The following is a 19,382-nucleotide window of genomic DNA, read 5'->3' as shown; positions in this document are numbered from 1 at the left end:
CCTGCAGACTTGGGATGAAGTCTACTTGGTTATGGTAGATGATATCTTTGATCTGTTCTTGTATTTATTTTGCAATTATTTTGTTGTTTTTGTTGTTGTTGTTGTTTTTTTTGCATTTTTACATCAATGTTCATATGGGCAATTGGGTTGAAATTCTCTTTTCTTGTTGAGTCTTTGTGAGGTTTAGGTACCAAGGTGACTATGGCTTCATAGAATGAGTTTGGTAGTGTTCCTTCTGATTCTATTTTGTCGAATTCTTTGAAAAAAATTAGAATTAGCTCTTCTTTGAAGGTCTGGTAGAATTTTGTGATGAATCTATCCAGTCCTAGGCCATTTTGCATGGAAAATTTTGATAACCACTTCTAATTCCTTAGGGGATATAGGACTATTTAATTGATTTACCTGGTCTTGATTCAGCTTTGGTAAGTGGAATCGATCGAGAAAATTGTCAATTTCTTTTAGATTTTTAAATTTTGTGGCATACAGACTTTTGAAGTATGTCCTAATGATTGTTTGGATTTCCTCGGTGTCTGATGTCATGTCCCCATTTTTTCAGTTCTAATTTTGTTAATTTGGATGGCATATCTCTGCCTTTTAGTTTGGCTAAGGGTTTGTCTATCTTATTGATTTTCTCAAAGAACCAGCTCTTGTTTTCATTGATTCTTTGAATTGTTTTATTTGTTTCTAAAGTATTGATTTCAATGATGAATTTGGTATTTCCCCCCCCCCATCTGCTCCTTTTTGGTATTTCTGTGTTTTTTTTTTTTGTTGTTGTTGTTTTGTTTTGTTTTGTTTTGTTTCCCTAGGGTTTGGAGGTCAGCCATTAAGTTGCTTAAATGAGATGTCTCAAATTACTTTTTAAAGGAGCTTGGCACTATGAACTTTCCTCTTAGGACTGCTTTCATTGTTTCCCATAATTTTGGATATGTTGTGCCTTCATATTCATTGAATTCTAGAAAGCCTTCAATATCTTTATTTCTTCCCAGACCCAGCTGTCATTTTGTAGCAAGTTGTTCAGTTTCCATGTATGTGTAAGTTTTTTTCTATTTCTGTTGATGTTGGGGTCCAGCTTTATTTCATGGTGGTCAGATAAGATACAAGGGATTATTTCAATATTTTATTTATTGATGTTTGAATTGTGACCAACCATATGGTCTATTTTGGAAATGTTCCATGAGATGTTGAGAAAAAGGTAAATTCTTCTGTCGTTGGGTGTATTGTTCTGTAAATGTCTTTAGGTCCATTTGTTTCACGACCTCTGTAAGACACATTGTTTCAGTGCTTAATTTTTGTTTTGTTGACCTCTGTTTTGTTGATGGAGGGGTGTTGTATTCTCCCACTATTAGTGTGTGGGGATCTATGTGTGTTTTAAGTTTTATCAATGTTTCTTTTACATATGAGGGTGCCCTTGTATTTGGGGCATAGATATTCAGAATTGTGATGTCTTCATGGTGATGGTTGAATTTTCCCTTGATGAGTATGAAGTGTCCTTGCCTATCACTTTTTTTTTATCAATTTTTGTTAAAAGTCTATTTTCTCAGATATTAGAAAGGCTACTCCTGCTTGCTTCTTGGGTCCATTTGCTTAGAAAGCCATCTTCCAGCCCTTTACACTCAGGTAATATTTATCTTTGTGACTTAGGTGTGTTTCTCTATGCAACAAATTTCTAGGTCTTGTTTATGCATTCATTCTGTTAGTCTGGGTCTTTTTATTGGAGAATTGAGTCCACTGATGTTGAGAGAGACTAATGACCAGTGGCTATTAGATTCTTCAATTTTGATGTTTGCTGTGGTAATAAGTTTGTGTGCTTGGCTGATTTTTGCTTTACTATAGTAAGGTTAATTTTGCCCAGTGTTTTCTTGAAAATAGCTAGTTTTCTTGAGTAGTATTTTTTCTTCTAGTATATTCTCTAACACTGTATTTTTGTTTATGTGTTGTTGAAATTTGTTTCTGTCATTGAATCTTGTTTTCTCTGTCTATGAGGATGGAGAGTTTTGCTGGGTATAGTAGCATGGGCTGACATCTGTGTTCTCTTAGTGCTTGTGTGATATTCATCCAGGCCCTGCTGGCTTTCATAGTGTTTGTGAAGTTAGAGAAGTTAGAAGTTAGGTGTGATTCTGATGGGTTTGCCATTATATGTTACTTGGCCTTTTTTTCTTGCAGCTTTTAGTATTTTTTTAAATTTTTTTTTTTGAATTTACTCTTTTAATTATTAGGTTGTGTGAAGGTTTTCTTTTCTGGACTAATTTATTAGGTGTTCTGTAGACCTCTTATATTCTTATTGGCCTCTCCTTTATGTTGGGGAAATTTTCTTTGATTTTGTTAAAAATATTTTCTGGGCCTTGGAGGAGGGAATATTTTTTTTCCTCTATTCCTCTTATTCTTAGGCTTTCTCATTTTATTTTGTCTTGAATTTCTTAGATGGTCTGTGTAAGGAATTTTTTATATTTAACTTTTTCTTTTAAAGATACTTTGATTTCTTCCATTTTATCTTCCACACCTGAGATTCTTTCTTCCATCTCTTGTAGTTTATTGTATATACTTACCTCTGTAGTTCCTGTTTTCTTCCCTCAGTTTTTCTCTCCACAATTTCTTCTATTAGGTTTTTCTTTAATTTCTCAAACAAAAATATGTAACACTACATGAATTTGCATGTCATCCTTAAGCAGGGGCCATGCTAATCTTCTCATTCCAATTTTAATATATTTGCTGCCTAAGTGAGCACCACATATTTCTTTCAAATAATCATTAATAAAGTCATATGTAAATGACTTCTGAGTTTCACATTATCAGAGATTCAATTATTAATTGTTAAATGCACAGATATGTTCTTAGTCAGTGACTTTTTTTTGTGAATACACTCCCTGAACAAGGCAAATCTTTGAACAAAAACTGTTTAATTAGGACATTGCTTGTATTTTTAAAGAGACCATCTATGATGTCAAGTCAGCATGCAGTCATCTTGTTGTAGTCCTTCACCAAAACTGAGAGCTTTTCATACTGAACCACAAGCAGCAGCCAGAGAGGAGATTGAAAGAGACAGAGAGAGAGAGAGAGAGAGAGAGAGAGAGAGAGAGAGAGCTAGAGAGACATATTCAAAAATAGAGAGACAGAGACCATCAGAAAAAAAGATATAAAGTGACAGAGACCGAGAGACAGAGATACCATTCTGTCTAGTCACTTTCATTGGCATATCAAGCTCAAAGCACACCCTCCTATAATGTAAATCCAAAAGGAATTATGGTTTTTTAATATTTTAATTTTAATTTTTATTATTAATTAGACTTTATTCACTTTGTTTTCCCTTATAAAACCCCACATGCTGCCAATCCCACCTTCTGTCCCCATCCCCCATGCATATCCTCCACAAGTCCACTGAAAAGGGAGGGCTTCCTCTCCTTCCTTCTGATCTTTGTCTATCAGATCTTATCTTTTTCTGTGACGTAGTAAGGCTGTTCCCACATCAGAGTGAGGTGATTAAAGAGCGGCCCAATCAGATCATTTCAGAGGTAGTCGCTGTTCCCATTACTATGGAACCCACATGGACACTGAAATGCCATGGGCTACACCTGTACAGGGGTTCTAGTTTTTCTCTATACATTGTACTTGTTTGGAATATGAGTTTTGTGAAAGACCCCTGTACTCAGAATTTTGGTTCTGTTGACCTCCTTGTGGAGCGCCTAGCCTCTCTAGATCTTACTATTTCCCACTTCTTTCATTAGACTCCATGCACTCTGCCCAGTAGTTGTCCATAAGTTTCAGGATCTGCATTGATAGTCTGCAGGGCAGAGCCTTTCAGGGGCCCTCTGTGGCAGGCTCCTAACTTGTTTCCTGTTTTCTGCTACTTCCGATGTCCATCCTCTTTGCCTTTGGGATGGGATTGAGCATTTCAGACTCCTTTTTCTTGATTAGTTTTCTTTTGCTGTACAGATTTTAGTAGAGTTATACTATATTGTATGTATATTAGTGTGTCTATGACATGTGTGTGTTTCTGCTTCTGGGATAGCTCACTCAGGATGATCCTTTCCAGTGTCCACCATTGACCTGCAAATTTTATAATTTCCTTATTTTTTTATTTTTGAGTTATATTCTATTGTGTAGTTGTACAACAATTTCTGTATCCATTTTCACTTGGGGAAGGGCATCTGGATTGTTTCTATTGTCTGACTATTACAAATAAAGCTGCTAGAAATGTGGTGGGGTAAATGTCCTTATTGTGTACTTGAGCTTCTTTTGGATATATGCCTAGGAGTTTTATAGCTGGATCTTGAGGAATCATTGTTCCTAGTTGTCTGAGTAAGTGCCATATTCATTTCCTGAGTGGTTGTACAAGTTTACATTCCCACCAGCAGGGAGGAGGTTTCCATTTTTTCCACAATCTCTCTAGCATGTGCTGTCACTTGAATTTTTGCTCTTGGCCATTCTCGTAAGGTGTAATCTTACATAGTTGTAAGGTGAAATCTCATGGTCGTTTTGATTTGTATTTTTCTAATGGCAAGTGACATTGTACATTTCAGTGTTTCTCTGTCATTCGATATTCTTATATTGAGAATTCTGTTTAGCTATCTTCGCCATTTTTTTAATTTGATTCCTTGATTTGTTGCTTTTCAACTTCCTTAGTTCTTTATATATACTGGCTATTAGACTCTTTCAAATAAAGGGTTTATGAAGAATCCCAATCTGTATGTATTTGTTTCTTTTGTCTTTTGCTTTAGAGAAGCTTTTCAGTTTCATGAGGTCCCATTTACTGATTGTTGCTCTTTGAGCCTATGCTGTTGCTGTTCTGTTCAGGAAATTGCCTTCTGTGCAAATGAATTAAAGGCTCTTCCCCACTTTTTCTTAAAACTGATTTAATATGTCTCTTTTTATGTTGAGGTCTTTGATCCACTTGGGCTTTAGTTTTGTGGAAGTGATAAGTATGGATCTATTTGCATTTTTCTACATGTAGACATCCAGTTAGACCAGTGCCATTTGTTGAAGGTGCTATCTTTTTTCTATTGTATGATTTTGGAATCTTTGTCAAAAATCAGGTGTCCATAAGTGTGTTTGTTTCTGGGTCATTTGTTCAGTTCTATTGATCCAGCATTGTGTTTCTATGCCAGTATCATGCAGTGTTTATTACAGTTGCTCTATAGTATAGCTTGCCATCAGGGATGGAGATACCTCCAGAAGATCTTTTACTGGTAAGGGGTATTTTAGCAATTCTGTTTTTTTTTTCTTTCTTTCTTTCTTTTTCTATATGAAGTTGAGATTTTTTTCTTTCAAGTTCTGTAAAAAATTCTGTTGGTAAATTGATGGGAATTGCATTGAATATGTAGAGTGCTTTTCATAAGATGGCCATTTTTCAACGTTAAGCCTGCCAAGCCATAAGCATGGGAGACTTTCCATCTTCTGACACCTTCTTCTAATTCTTTTTTCAGAGACTTGAATTTTTTTTTTTTTTCATAAAAGTCTTTGACTTGTTTGGTTAGGGTCATACCTAAACAAGTGTTCACTATATGTAACACTATGGCTCCTGGGGCAAAGACTCTGACTTCACTGGAACTTGTCTCTGAGACCACCACTGGGATAATAGGAACATTCCAGACAGAGGAAAGACATCATGGCCACAGTGCGTCATCAGTCTGTGACCCCTACAGGGATAAATAAGACTCTTGTCTATCTTCAGACTATGATTCCCAAAGAGAAGGGAACTTCAAAAAGAAGGCTAAGGTCCTTGGAAAGGTCACTGTTCCCCCCAGAGAGATGTCAGTTACCCCTAATAAACAGATTTAAAATGGGAGAGTTTGATTACTCAGGTAGAAACCTACTCCCAGGATGGGTGAAATTGGTCCCCACATAGAAGTTGAGAACAAGATGCTGTCCCTGTCCCCAGCTCTATTGTCCTGTTTCCAAGATACACTCCTATCACTTTTGAAAATGGCTTCACTTTTACTGGTGGGATCCAATCCTTTGTCAACTCAATAGCTCTTCTAACAAATATCTTCTCTCTTAAAAATAAAAAAGGAAGAAAACCCTGAAAACTTTGTATGGATCAAAGATTATGAGCTCCATTGGTGGCAAAGTCTAGGGAAAACACTTGTATTCATATTCACATCAAATATATCATCCACTATGACCAAGTAGGCTTCATTCCAGGTATGGAGGGGTGGTTCAATATATGGAATTCCATCAATGTGATCCACCATATCAACAAACTGAAAAAAAATCTGGTAATCTTCTTAGATACTGAAAAAGCATTTGACAAAATCCAACCTCGATTTATATTTACAATATTGGAGATATCAGAAATACAAAGAATATAGCCAACATCAAACTAAACAGAGAGAAATTTAAAGCAATCCCACTGAAACTGGGGACAAAGCAAGGCTGCCTACTCTCTCCAAAACTCTTCAACATAGTTCTGGAAGTCCTTGCTCAAGTAATAAACTAATTGAAGATAATCAAGGGGATAGAAATGTGAAATGAAGAAATCAAAGTATAACTACTGGCAAATAATATACATGATGCCCCCTTAAAATTCTACATGGGAACTCCTAAAGCTCATAAACACCTTTGGCACAGTGACTGGATAAAAAATTAACTCAAAAAATTAGTAGCCCTCCTGTATACAAAAGATAAAAGAGCTGAAAAAGAAATTGAGGAAACAAAAGATAAAATATTATCTAACAAAGTCAACCTCCTAACCATTCCCAGACATATCCTCACTGGGGACTAAATATGTTAATTAATGAGCTCCAAGGGGATTTGCAACTCAAAACATCCTGAAGTAGAAGTAGATGGGTGGACTCCTATGCAAAAAGAATAAAGTTATCCTGATAGTTTGTCATTTAATGTAATGATTAAAGTCTCAACAACTTCGAAGTACAAAGAACAGGACTGACAATATTTTTTTGGGGGGGACTTGGAATATTTCCATAATGAAGTATTATTCATCTAAGAAAATGACATTATATTTTCAGGCAAATTGTTGGAACAACAAAAATCATTCTTAGTGAAGTTACTAAAATTCAAAAAGACAAATATGGTATGTATCACTTATTAGGAGGTCTCCTAACATTGTGGGAAAAAGTTATTTGTACACGGGGAACTTCCCAGAGACTCATACTCCAACCAAGGACTATTCATGGAGATAACCTAGAACCCCCAAACAGATGTAGCCCATGGCAGTTCAGTGTCCAAGTGGGTTACATAGTAATGGGAAGAGGGACTGCCTCTGACATAATCTGATTGGCGTGCTCTTTGATCACCTCCCCCTGAGGGGGGAGCAGCCTTACCAGGCCACAGTGGAGGACAATGCAGCCACTTTTGATGTGAACTAAGATCAGTCTAAGATCAGAAAGGAGAGGAGAACCTCCCCTATCAGTGGACTTGGGGAGTGGCATGCATGCAGAAAGGGGAGGAAGGGTGGGTTTGGGAGGGGAGGAAGGAGGAGCTTATGGGGGGATACAAAATCAATAAAGTGTAATAAATAAATAAAATTATATATATATATAATTTTAATTATATATATAATTATATATATATATAAAGGCAAGAGTTATTCCATCCTAAATCTCCAAGACCTCATAGATTCCTAACATTCATATTTCACTCATTATATTTGCTTTTAGTCATATCTTAGGTACAGTCCATCTCTCTACATGCTTCCAATACATCTCCTCCTGATTTTCCACCTCTCCTCCCTGCTTCCTTCCTGCTACTATAGACCAAGATATCCCACCCTATCCTCTACATTGCTCAGCATTGTAGCCACTTGTTTTATTGAAAATACAATGAACAAATGATGGCATATTTACACAAACTTGAGACAGGTGATACATAGAATAAGCATCACAGTGATATTTCCTGGAGAGACAGAAATCAGCATTTGAATGAACAAGGGTAAATTATATAGATTACAAAATAATATTGCTGACATGCTGAAAGAGGGCACTAGACCTCATTATATATGGTTGTAAGCTACCATGGGGTTACTGGAAATTGAAGAAAGACATCTGTAACAATAAACAATGCTCTAAACCTTTGAGCCGCATCTCCAACCCTAGGTCCAATTTTCTTTAGTTCACATTCCTTAAAATTTTGGTGTCATAATAGCATTGTGATGTTGTAGTAATGTGTGATGTTATAATGCCATTGTGAAATCATAATACCATTGTGATGTCATAACACCATTGTGAAATCATAAAATCATTGGGATGTCATGATACTAATTTGATATAATAATATCATGGTAATGTCAAAATAACATTATGATGTCATAAAACCTTTTTAACATCATATCATTTTGATGCCATTATAGCATTGAGATTTCGTGACATGTGATGTCATTATGATTGGGATGTCATAATAAAATTGTGATGTCTTAATACAAATGTGGTGCTGTCATACAATTGTGATGTAATACCATTGTGATATCATAATACTATTTTGATGCCATCATTGCATTGTCATATCATAATATCATGGTGATATTATAATACCTTTGTGATGTCATCTTAGCATTGAAATGTCATAATATTGTGGTGTCAAACACCATTGTGATATCATAATACCATTGTGATTTCATGAGAGCATTGTGATATCATTATAATATTATGGGATGGTAATACCCTTTTAATATCATAATAGCACTGTGATGTCATCAAAACACTGTAAAGAAATAGTAGTGTTGTGATGTCATCATCGTTTTGTGATGTTGTGATAGCATTGTGATGTAATGGTAGCACTGTGATGTTATAATAGCATTGGGATGTCATAATACCACTGTGATATCTTCATAGCACTTTGATGTCATAATGCTTTGTGGTGTCATAATAGCATTTTGAAGTCAGAATACCATTGTGATCTCATAATACCATTGGGATATCATACAATTGTGATGTAATAAAACAATTGGGATAACATAAAGCATTGAGATGTCATCATAGGATTGTGATGTCATAATTCAATTATGATATTATACCATATGATGTCATTATTGCATTGTGATTTCATCATAGCATAGAGATATCAAAATATTTTGCGATGCCATGATTCCATTGTGATGTCCTCATAATTTTGTGATGTCAAAATACTGTTGTGAATTCACAATACCATTGTGATATCAAAACGCATTTTGATGCCAAATAACATTGTGATGTCATTATACCATTGTGATGTCATAATTTCATTTTGATATTATACGATATGATATTGTATTGCATTGTGATGTCATCATAGCATGGTGATCTCAAATACGATTGTGATCTCTTCATAGTATTGAGAAATCCTAATATCATTGTAAAGTCATAATAGCATTGTAATGTAATAATTCACTTGTGATGTCATAACACAATCATGTCATCATAGCATTGTGATTTAATAACATTGGAATTTTTTAATAACGTTGTGATGTCATGATGACATTGTGATGTTAATAGCATTGTGAAATCATCAGAGTATTGTGATGTCCTAATATCATTGTATAGTCATACAGTCATATGTTTGTGAAGTCATAATAGCATTTTGATGTCATAATTCCATTGTGATGTCATACCACAATCATGTTGTCATCTTCTAATAGCATGGTGATGTCATAATACAAGTGAAGTCATAAAACCATTGTGATGGCATAAAACTGTGATGTCAAAATAGCATTGAGGTAACATCGTGATGGCATTATAGCATTTTGATGTTATAATTCCACTATGATTTTATAATACCATTGTGATCTCGCAATGCCATTTTGATATGATAATACTCATGTGATGTAAGGATAGCATTGAGATGTCATAATTGCATTGTTGTGTTATAATATTATTGTGATGTTATAATTTGATTGTGATATCATTCCATATGATATCATAATAGCAGTGTGATATCCTAATAGCATTGTGAAGTCATAATAGCACTGAGATGTCATGACACCATTGTAATAACATAATACAAGTGAGATGTCATAATAAAATTGATGTCATAATAGCATTGTGATGTCATAATATCTACGTGATGTCATAATAGTATTGTGATCTCATAATATTATTGTGAAGTCATAATAGCATATGAGTTAATAATACCATTGTTCATATACTCATTGGAATTTGTTCATATTCTCAGTGCCAAGGCCATTAAAGAAAACTGAGTTCATCCTTACCACACCATGTCACCACCCCTAAGAAGAAGACATCAGTCCTGAAGAGCTCTATACTCATATATATTCATCCCCTTAATCACAGTTTTACTTATGTATTTATTTATTATGATGTGTTCACTTTGTAGCCCTTCTGCTGTCCTCTCCTTCTCCTTCCAGTTCCACAAAGTCTCCTCCTTCTACCCCTATGCCCTTTCTGTAGTTCCTTGATAAGAGAGGTCCTCCTCCCACTTCTATCTGACACTAGCTTATCAGGTATCACCAAGGCTGGCTGCATCATCTTTCTGTGTGGCCTAATTCTCAGGACATTGTTCTCCTTGTGTCTTCAATTGCCTCTAATTATGACACCCGTCTTGTGTCCTCTTCTGCAAGCTTCCCAGAAATCTGAGGTGAGGGTGAATTTCATAGTGAAATCCCATTTAGAGTTGGGTGTTTTAAGTTGGGTGCTTAATATTGGACTCTGAGTCTGTATATGCAATAGCAGTTAATGCAGAAGGCAGCATTTCTGTGGATGTAAGAACATGGCACTGATCTTACAGTTGAGGGTAGACAGCTACTTATTTTAATAACAACAGCCTGTGTACTTGAAAATTTCTGAGAATGGCCTTCCCCAACATCTCAATTAACAGCCACCAAATTCTCCTACTGGATCACTAGGAAGGTCACAATAGGTGACATATTGGAACTTTATCCCCCACTTTTAAGAGACCATCTAATAAGTGAATACATATCATTTTTGTCTTTCAGCATTGTAGTTACTTCACCCAGTATGATTTTTCCTGGTTCCATCCATTCACCTGAAAAATCTCGATGTCATTTTCTTTGCTGAATAGTACTTTGTTATGGAAATATTGCATATTTTCCCCAAAGAAGATTGTCAGTCCTGTTCTTTTTAACTTGGAAGTTGCTGGAACTGTAATCATTGTATTGAATGACAAACTATGTTCTTTTAGCCTAGAAGTCCCTCTATCATCTTTCACTTCCTGGTGATTTTAATTGCATTGTCCTCTTGAAGCTCTCTATTTACATATAGAGTCCCCACTGACTAAATGTAAGTGAAGTGTTAGGATTTATGGCCACGTTAAATAATATAATTCTTATTGAGGTTATATTATAGGAAGGTGTGCTTTGAGGTTGATGTTCCAATGAAAGTGACCAGAAAGAATGGATTCTTTGTCTCTCAGTTTCTCTGTATCTGTCACTTTAAACTTTGTTTCTATCAGTGTTGTAATCTCTATTTCTAAATCATTCTCTCTGCTCTATCTCTCTTGCCTCTATCAGTCTCCCTCTCTCTTCATTGCCACATGTGGTTCAATATGAAAATCTCTCAGTTCTTCTCAAGTTCTACAATAAGACAACTGCTTGCTGACATGACATCATGGATGGTCTCTGTTAAAATATAAGCAAGGTCCTAATTAAAAGCTTTTGGTTCAAAGAGTTGCCTTTGTCAGGGAGTATTTTCCCACTAAGTAATTCACTGAAGACACATATGTTTATTTAACAAGTAATAATGGTATCTGTGATAATGTGTAACTCACTTGTCAAGGGAATGTGACTTTATTAATGACCACTTGAAAGAAATATGCTACAATATTACTGAACTAAGTGTCTTGGACACAGTAATTGTCATCTCTGGGTGGTATGCTTTCTGCTGCCCAGATTGAGGCATGGAGGGCTTCTCAGGCTTTCTCTCAAGCAGGCCATCCACTTGGGCCTCTTACTGGCTCTCACCTTCTTCATGACATCATTCTCCTCAGCCAATCAGCAGGTGATAGAAGATTGAGGTTTCCATGGAATGAAGTAAACAAACTTTCATCAGTGTCCATTACCTCTGATCCTGTCACACCTGACTTTTTTGTAAAACCCAAGCCATAATTTCATCCCTTTATCCAGATCCCACACATTTACTCCTGTTAACCTCTGTAACAATGTCAGGTAGGAAATGAATCTTTAATGTTTATTTAATTGGACAGCTTCCTAAGTAGGGAAGCTTCAAAGTGATATGGGATTAAGGTGAATATATGGAATGAATGAAAAGGTGGTCTCATAATGTGGTCTTGGATCCCAAATTTCCTATCTTGTGACTTAGAACTGAGCAGGTATTCCTGTACTCAATAAATGCACCATCATATTCTTATTGATATTATAGGATACCAGAAATTAGGGTTTGGTGGGATATTGACTCTTTAAAAGCAGGGAAAAAGAAACAGAAAAGAAAAAAAAAGATACTTAAATTCAAAAATTTCTACTTGAATTACTGGCTTGTGTTTCATTAAAAAAATATCATTAATTTTAGTTTAGGATTAGGACAGAATTTCTAAAATGGCCCAATATATGTTTCTATCATTTTTTTATTCTGCGTGTGGGTAAAACTAATTAGCAGTTCATGCTGGGTCACCAATAGTTCATTAGTGTCTCATGAAGGAGAGAAATAAAAGCACTTTCTTTGTAGTCATTAAAAAAAGAGCAGGTGAAAGAGAAGGAAAACATAGATTCATTTGGCTGAAATAAAGAAAGATCTGTGAGTGTAAAAGGAGAGCTAACCGGCAATAAATTCTTTAACAGCCTGTGTTGTTCCACACTAGTTTTTCCAACCCTCTATGAACAGGTTTGCTTGAGTGACCTGGCTGGATTGGCAGCTGTGTCCTACTCAGGGGTCAGTGAGGAACTGTGCTGGTCCTGGGGTTTAAAGTTCAAACTTGCCTTCAGGACAGAGAAATGTGTACATGTTATATGTCTAGAACAGAAGAGCAGTTGTGTTTCTTGCTGAGTTCCTCTAGGCAAACACTCTAAACATAGTGTTAGTACCAGGACTGCTTGTTCAAAGGTGCCACCTGAGCTCATGATGTCTGAGGTAGCTGGGTAACCACTAGTTGATGTCTAGGATTCTCTGCTACATAATGAGTTCCTGGAAAGCATGCCTTACAAAGTCAAACTCTGTCCTCCATTAGTGGAATCTTTTCTCCATGTTAAAAGTCATTGTAAAAGTTGTCAACATATTATTCTTTTGTGTGGGAATTTCATATAATATGCATTACAATCATTTTCTATTGCTCCCATTCTTTTGATTATGTTGGAATTTCATACAAATAATATTACACTACATATACATTGCTCCCAGGTTCAAATTCCTACACATGTGTCACACTAAAATATTTTTTCTTTAAATACATCACTTGAAGTATATGTTTTTCATATATTCATTGAAATATGATCAGAGTCTTAGTGGCAAGTCCTTAAAAAAAACTGAGTTCATCCTTGTTGCAATCTGACACTACCCCCAAGAAGAAGGTATCAGTCCTGTAGAACTCTATATTTTATCACCTTGATCACTGTTCTTCTTATGTGATTATTAAGTTTTGTTCATTTTATATCCCTTCTGCTGCTGCCTACTCCCTCTTATCATTCCAGTCCAACCAACTCTCTTTATTCTACCACTATTCCTGTTCTCTAGTTCCCTGATAGTGGAGGCACTCCTCCCCCTTCTATCTGAACCTAGCTTATCAGGTCTCATCAAGGTTTGCTGTATCATCTTCTTTTGGGCCTGATTATCAGGACATTGTCCTCTTTGTGTCTTCAATGCTCTCTACTTATGGCACTCTTCCTGCCTCCTCTACTGGAGGTTTCCCAGACCTTTGAGGGGACAGAGGATTTCATAGAGAAATCCCATTTAGAGCTGGGTGTTTTACGGTCTGCATAATAAAGGACCGTGGGGCTCTGTATACAATCCCATTTGATGCAGAAGGCAGCATCTCTGTGGGTACAAGATCATGGAACTGATCTATCAGTTGAGGGCAGAGAGCAGCATATTTTATTAAAATCAGTCTGGGTCGTTTGAATTTACTTAGGATGCCTGGACCAAAAACTCAATTAACTGTCACCCATTCCCCTTAGTAGAACACTGGTTTGGTCTCAATAGATGGCCCATTGGTACTTTATCACATAGTATTAGGAGACCACCTAATAAGTGAATACATACCATGATTTTCTTTCTGTATTGTAGTTACTTTACCCAGGATGATTTTTTCTGGTTCCATCCTTTTGCCAGAAAATATAATATCATTTTCCTAGCTGAAGAATCCTCCATTATGGAAATATTCCAAATTTTCTCCAGAGGATAGTCAGTCCTGTTCTTTAGTCCTTGGAAGTTGCTGGGACTTTAATCTTTTTATTGAATGAAAAACTATCTAGATAACTATTTCCTTTTAGCCTAAAAGTACCTCCATCTTTTTAGACTTCCTGGTGATTTGAATTGCATTGTCCTCTTAAAGCTCATCTATTTACATATGGAGTCCCCAGTAAGGAAATGTCTGGGAAGTGTTGAAGGTATGGCCTTTTTAGATAATATAATTCCTATTGGAGATATATTATAGGAGAGTATGCTTTGAGTCTCTTATGTCAATGAAAGTGACCTGACAAAATTGAGTCCCTGTCTCTTGGTCTTTATAACTTTAAATCTTTGTTTCTGTTGATCTTGGTTCTCTCTATTTCTGAATATTCTCTCTATCACTTACTTTCTCTGTTTCTCTCAGTGTCCTTCTTTTGGCCTGCTGCTTTGGGTTTAGTATAAAACCTCTCATTTCTGCTGAAGGACTACAACAAGATGTCTGCTGGCTGACATAACATCATGGATCATCTCTCTAAAAATTAAGCAAGGTCCCAATTAACAACTTTTAATTTAAATATTTGCCTTTGTCAAGGAGCATTTTCAAAGTAAGTAATTCACTGAGAGGACATATTTGTGAATTTAACAAAAAATAAAGGAATCTGTGATAATATGAAGCTCACATATCAAGGCCCCCTGAATGTTTAATGAACACTTGAATGAAATATATGATTATTTTCCTTAACACAGGAACTGTCATCTCTGAATCATGTGCTCTCAGCTGCCCAATTTGAGGCAGATCTGCTCAGCCTTTCTGTCAAGCAGTCTGTCCACTTGGCCCTTTTAATAACTGGCTACAAAAACTCCTACAGGCTTTCATATGTTTCTTGACATCATTCTCTCTCTCAGCCAATCAGCACCTAAGAAAATCTTGGTTTCCATGGAGATAAGTGAACAGACTTTCCTCAATGTCCAGTATCTTGTTTACACATGATTTTTTCTTCTGAAACCCAGCAAGTCTTTATCTCATCACTTTATCCAGATCCCACACCTTAACAAATCCTGTTTAGCTCTGTGACAGTCAGGTAGGAAATGAAACTTTAATCTTACTTTGTTTAATTGGGCAGCTTCCTAAGTAGGGAAGCTTCAAAGTGATATGGGATTGGGGGAATATACCGAATGACAAGGTGGTGGTGTACTGTGGTCTTGGATCTGAAATATCCTAATTTGTGACTTTGACCTGAGCATTTACTGGCATACTCACTTAATGGACCTTCATATTTTATTGATATAATAATTTGGCAGGGTGTAGGTTTCCCTGGGTTATTTAGTCTTTAAAAGCAGGGAAAGAAAATGAAACCAGACAATTCCTGGGACTGGTATAGATGAAACAGAGAAAGAGAGTGAGTATAAAAAGAAAATTGAAGGGCAATAAAATCTTTGACAGCTGTGCTTTACCACACTTGTTTTGCCAACCCTCTTTGAGTAGGCTTGTCTTGGCTGACCTGGCTAGATGTGCAATTGTGTCCTACTCAGTGGTCTTAAGGAACACTCCTTGTCTTGGGGATTTCACTTAAAAATTTTTCTTCAGGGCATATAAATGGGTCAGTGTTATATGTCTGGGATCCAAGAGCAGCTGTGTTCCTGCTGTGGTCTCTAGACAAATCCTCTGAATGTCGTGTTCATGACAGGACTGCTTGTTCAGAGGTTCCACCTGAGCTCATGATGTCTGAGGTAGCTGAGTAACCACTAGTTCATTGCTAGGATTCTCTTCTACGTAAAGAGTTCCTGGAAAGCATGCCTTACAAAGTCAAGCTCCAACATTTTTAGCTGAATCTTTTCTTCAAGTTAATGTCATTATTAAAGTTGTCAACATATTATTTTTATTGCTTTTGTGGGAATTTCATTTAATGGACATTAGACTTCTTTTCCATTGCTTCCAGGTACAAATAGTTTCCCATGTCTGTTAGGAAATGTGTGTCTGTGAAGATTACAGGATGGGTTCACAAATCACACCATGAAACCATTTCCAGGTGGGAGGTTTATCAGGAGAAGGGAAAAAGGGTCACAGAGAGACAAGGTGGAAGAGAGAGGGTGGCTCCAGGAGTTCTCTTATTTGGTGACCCAGGGCATGTGCAGGTTGTTCCAGGAGGTCAGCAGGTGGTCTAGTGGTTTTTGCCTGATAACTGATTTGTCAGGTCCCTTGGAGCTGGCCAGAGAGATGCCTGCTTACTGATCCCAACATTCCTCCCTTTTTGTTTTGTTAAAAAGTGAGTAGTCAGAAAGGGGTGATGATGAGGAAATGGCACAGGGATGACTTTTGCTCTTCAAGCTACTTCCTGTCCTTCTCGGGGTACAGCTGGTCCAAACCATAGGTGTCATGGTATCATAGTCATCTGGCTCTGTAGGTAGTGGTTGATAATCCTGTAAGAGTAACTGATTAATGGTTTGGTTAGAAATTTTTTGCATTTGTTGTTGGGAGAATGTAGAGAGGAAGTTAATTAAGCAGGGGGCAAAAGCAAAAGCAGAAAGACTAACAGGAGAGCTGAGACAAGGGGCAAAATCCATTCCATACAGGATTCTGAAAGGCTCAAGAGCTAGACGCCTCCAGCAATTCCCTTCATTTTTGTAAGTCTGTCCAGAGTGGCTGGATTTTGTCCTTTACTATACCTGACTGGTTGACATAAAAATAGCACTCTTCCTGAAGGAAGAGGCAAAGGCCACCTTTTTTAGCTGTGAGGAGAACCAATCCGCAGCAGTTTTGAGTACTACTGCTGCCAGTGAGTCAATCTATCCTTGGAGCATTAGTATTGTCTGAGCCACTTTTTGGAGGTCCTGGATGAACTAGAAAGAAAGCTGATAATACAAAGTTAGTGAGGTGGCTGATCCTGCTGTTCTGGTCCCTAGAGATGCCATCATTCCTGCAGCAGCCAGCAGGGGTAGGATTTGAATTGCCCTCTTCTCCTGCTGGGCAGCTTTTGAGTCCACAACCAGGACTGGTAGGGGATCTCTTGTTTATCACCTCCAGCTCAGGGAAGAGGAGTACAAGAGCACAAACTCCTGACAAACAAACAGGCAGACAATGGTAGACATGAGAGCCACAAAGAATTTAGATATTATTGGCAGTAGGACATTGGGGTTGAGATGAAGTTTCAAGGATTACAGTCTAAGGAACTTAGCATTCCTACAAAGTATGTCCCAGATGCCTTGAAACTACTTGCCATGCCAAAGAGGGTGATATGAGAAAGGTAGGGGGTTGTGACAAAATCAGAATCAGGGTAGTTAGTAAATGGTGAATTGAGGTTGCTTGACATAGTCACTGCAGAGGCTGTCAGTGTACCTCTGACAGTGGTCCTCTGTGGTATACACAGCCAACATGCTTTAAAATGGCCCATTTGGGTCACATTAAGGAGCCTGTAGGATGAGGTCAGAGTCTAAAGTAGGAGATTAAATGACAGGTTTGTGTTAGTCATGAGAGGGGATATTAGAGAGGTAATAATCTTAGAGGAGTGTTTAATTATCTTTCCTAATTCTCCCATTCCCAGATTTTGGGTAATTGGGACATATTTTCTCTGGATATTGATAGTACTTATTGGTAGATTGGGTGTGTAGTGGGGTGGTAGAGTTTTCCAAGGACACCTGCTTCCCATCTGGCATCCCACAGGTCTTTTTATACAGGTGAATGCGCTTCTTCTGTGCTGATGAGTAGATTTGGCAAGACCAGTATGGGCAGCCTCCATACCTGTCTGGTCAATTTTTGCAATAATCCTTTGTTTGATAAAAGAGAAAGCAAACAAAAATTCTATCAAATAAGAGGGGAGGGATAGGAGAGGGGTGTGGCTATCTCAATCGGCTCCCGACAGCCTCCCATAGAACAATTTGTCGACTCTATTTGGAGAGATTGTTTATTATCAATGATGGTTTCTTGAACTTCAAATCTCCATACGTAGGGATTACCTTTAACAGAAATACACAAGAGGGAGAGGAGAAAAAAATACATATCCAATCCAGTAGAGTCGAACACTGCTCCTGTGGTGAGGCCTCATTCTTCTGGAACTGGAGACAGGGTGGTTGATTTTGGCATCTTTTGGAGCTTGAGGGAGCAAGGTCCTGTTGGAGTTGATATGTAGGAAGGGGCATTATCTTGAGGAGAGGTTGTGAAAGGCTTAGGGTGGGATAGATGAATCTAGTGAGGGAAGCCTTCAAGTTTCACAGCTATGGGTGGTCACAAGAATCAACTTGAAAGGGCCCTGCCACTTGGAGAAAGAGTTGGGGAACTTTGGTTTGGAGGGGAGAGAAGGACCTGGTCTGCAATGTTAATAGGAGATGGACAGGGGTTAGTGTATGGCCATGGTAAATAGTGGTCAGTAAAGACCCATAGAAGGGAACAAAGATGACAGAGCAAGGGAGGAAGCAGGTAGTCAGGGAGAGGGAGAGGAGAGGCTTTAGTTGAAAGAAGTTAGGACTGGTCTCCCATACATGAGCTCAAAGGTGAAATAGACAGAGGTTTTTTTTTTTTTTTTTTTTTTTTTTTTTTTTTTTTTGTGGAGAGCTCACAGCCTGAAAAGAGCCAAGGGGAGGAGTTTTACCCAATCAAGGTGAAGCTCTTGTGATCTTTAACAAGAGTGTTTTTTAGGGATCGATTAGTTAGTTCTATCTTTCCTGAGGACTGGAGATGGTATGGAATATGAAAATACCAAGGAATGTTAAGGGCTTTAGATAAGGTCTGGGAAAAAGACATGAAATCAGGGCCATTATCTGACTGAAGGGAGGTAGGAATTCCAAAACATGGGATAATCTCACAGAGAAGGAGATCAGAAACTGACTGAGCTCTTTTGTTAGTAGTGGGGTATTATCCTCCACCCATCTTGAGAATATGTCTAAAAAAACCAAGAGGTACCAGACACATTTGACTGCTGGCATGTGGGTAAAATCAAGTTGCCAGTTAATTCCCAGCGAGAGAGCCTCTAGCTTGGTGGGTAGGGAAAGGGGGGCTACAATATCCTGAGTTAAGATCTGAGGTCTGGCAGATCTTACAAGAAGAAGTAATGGTCTTTAGGAAGCATTAAATCCTCAGAGGTAGGCTGCAGGTGAGCTCTAATGAAGTTAGACAAAGCTTGACTGTTAGGATGGAAGAGCTGGTGC

The 19,382-nt window shown here is 37.4% G+C and overlaps 1 pseudogene; it reads right to left on the bottom strand.

The window, feature by feature from the left end:
* Positions 1–2,624: 2,624 nt before the first annotated feature.
* LOC132651930 (U6 spliceosomal RNA) lies at positions 2,625–2,725 on the bottom strand (annotated as a pseudogene).
* Positions 2,726–19,382: the final 16,657 nt, after the last annotated feature.

This window comes from Meriones unguiculatus (assembly GCF_030254825.1).
Source record: "Meriones unguiculatus strain TT.TT164.6M chromosome Y unlocalized genomic scaffold, Bangor_MerUng_6.1 ChrY_unordered_Scaffold_42, whole genome shotgun sequence".
In the NCBI taxonomy this organism is placed as follows: domain Eukaryota; kingdom Metazoa; phylum Chordata; class Mammalia; order Rodentia; family Muridae; genus Meriones; species Meriones unguiculatus.
The sequence above is the reverse complement of the archived record's forward strand: the minus strand, read 5'-3'. Positions and strand labels throughout refer to the sequence as shown.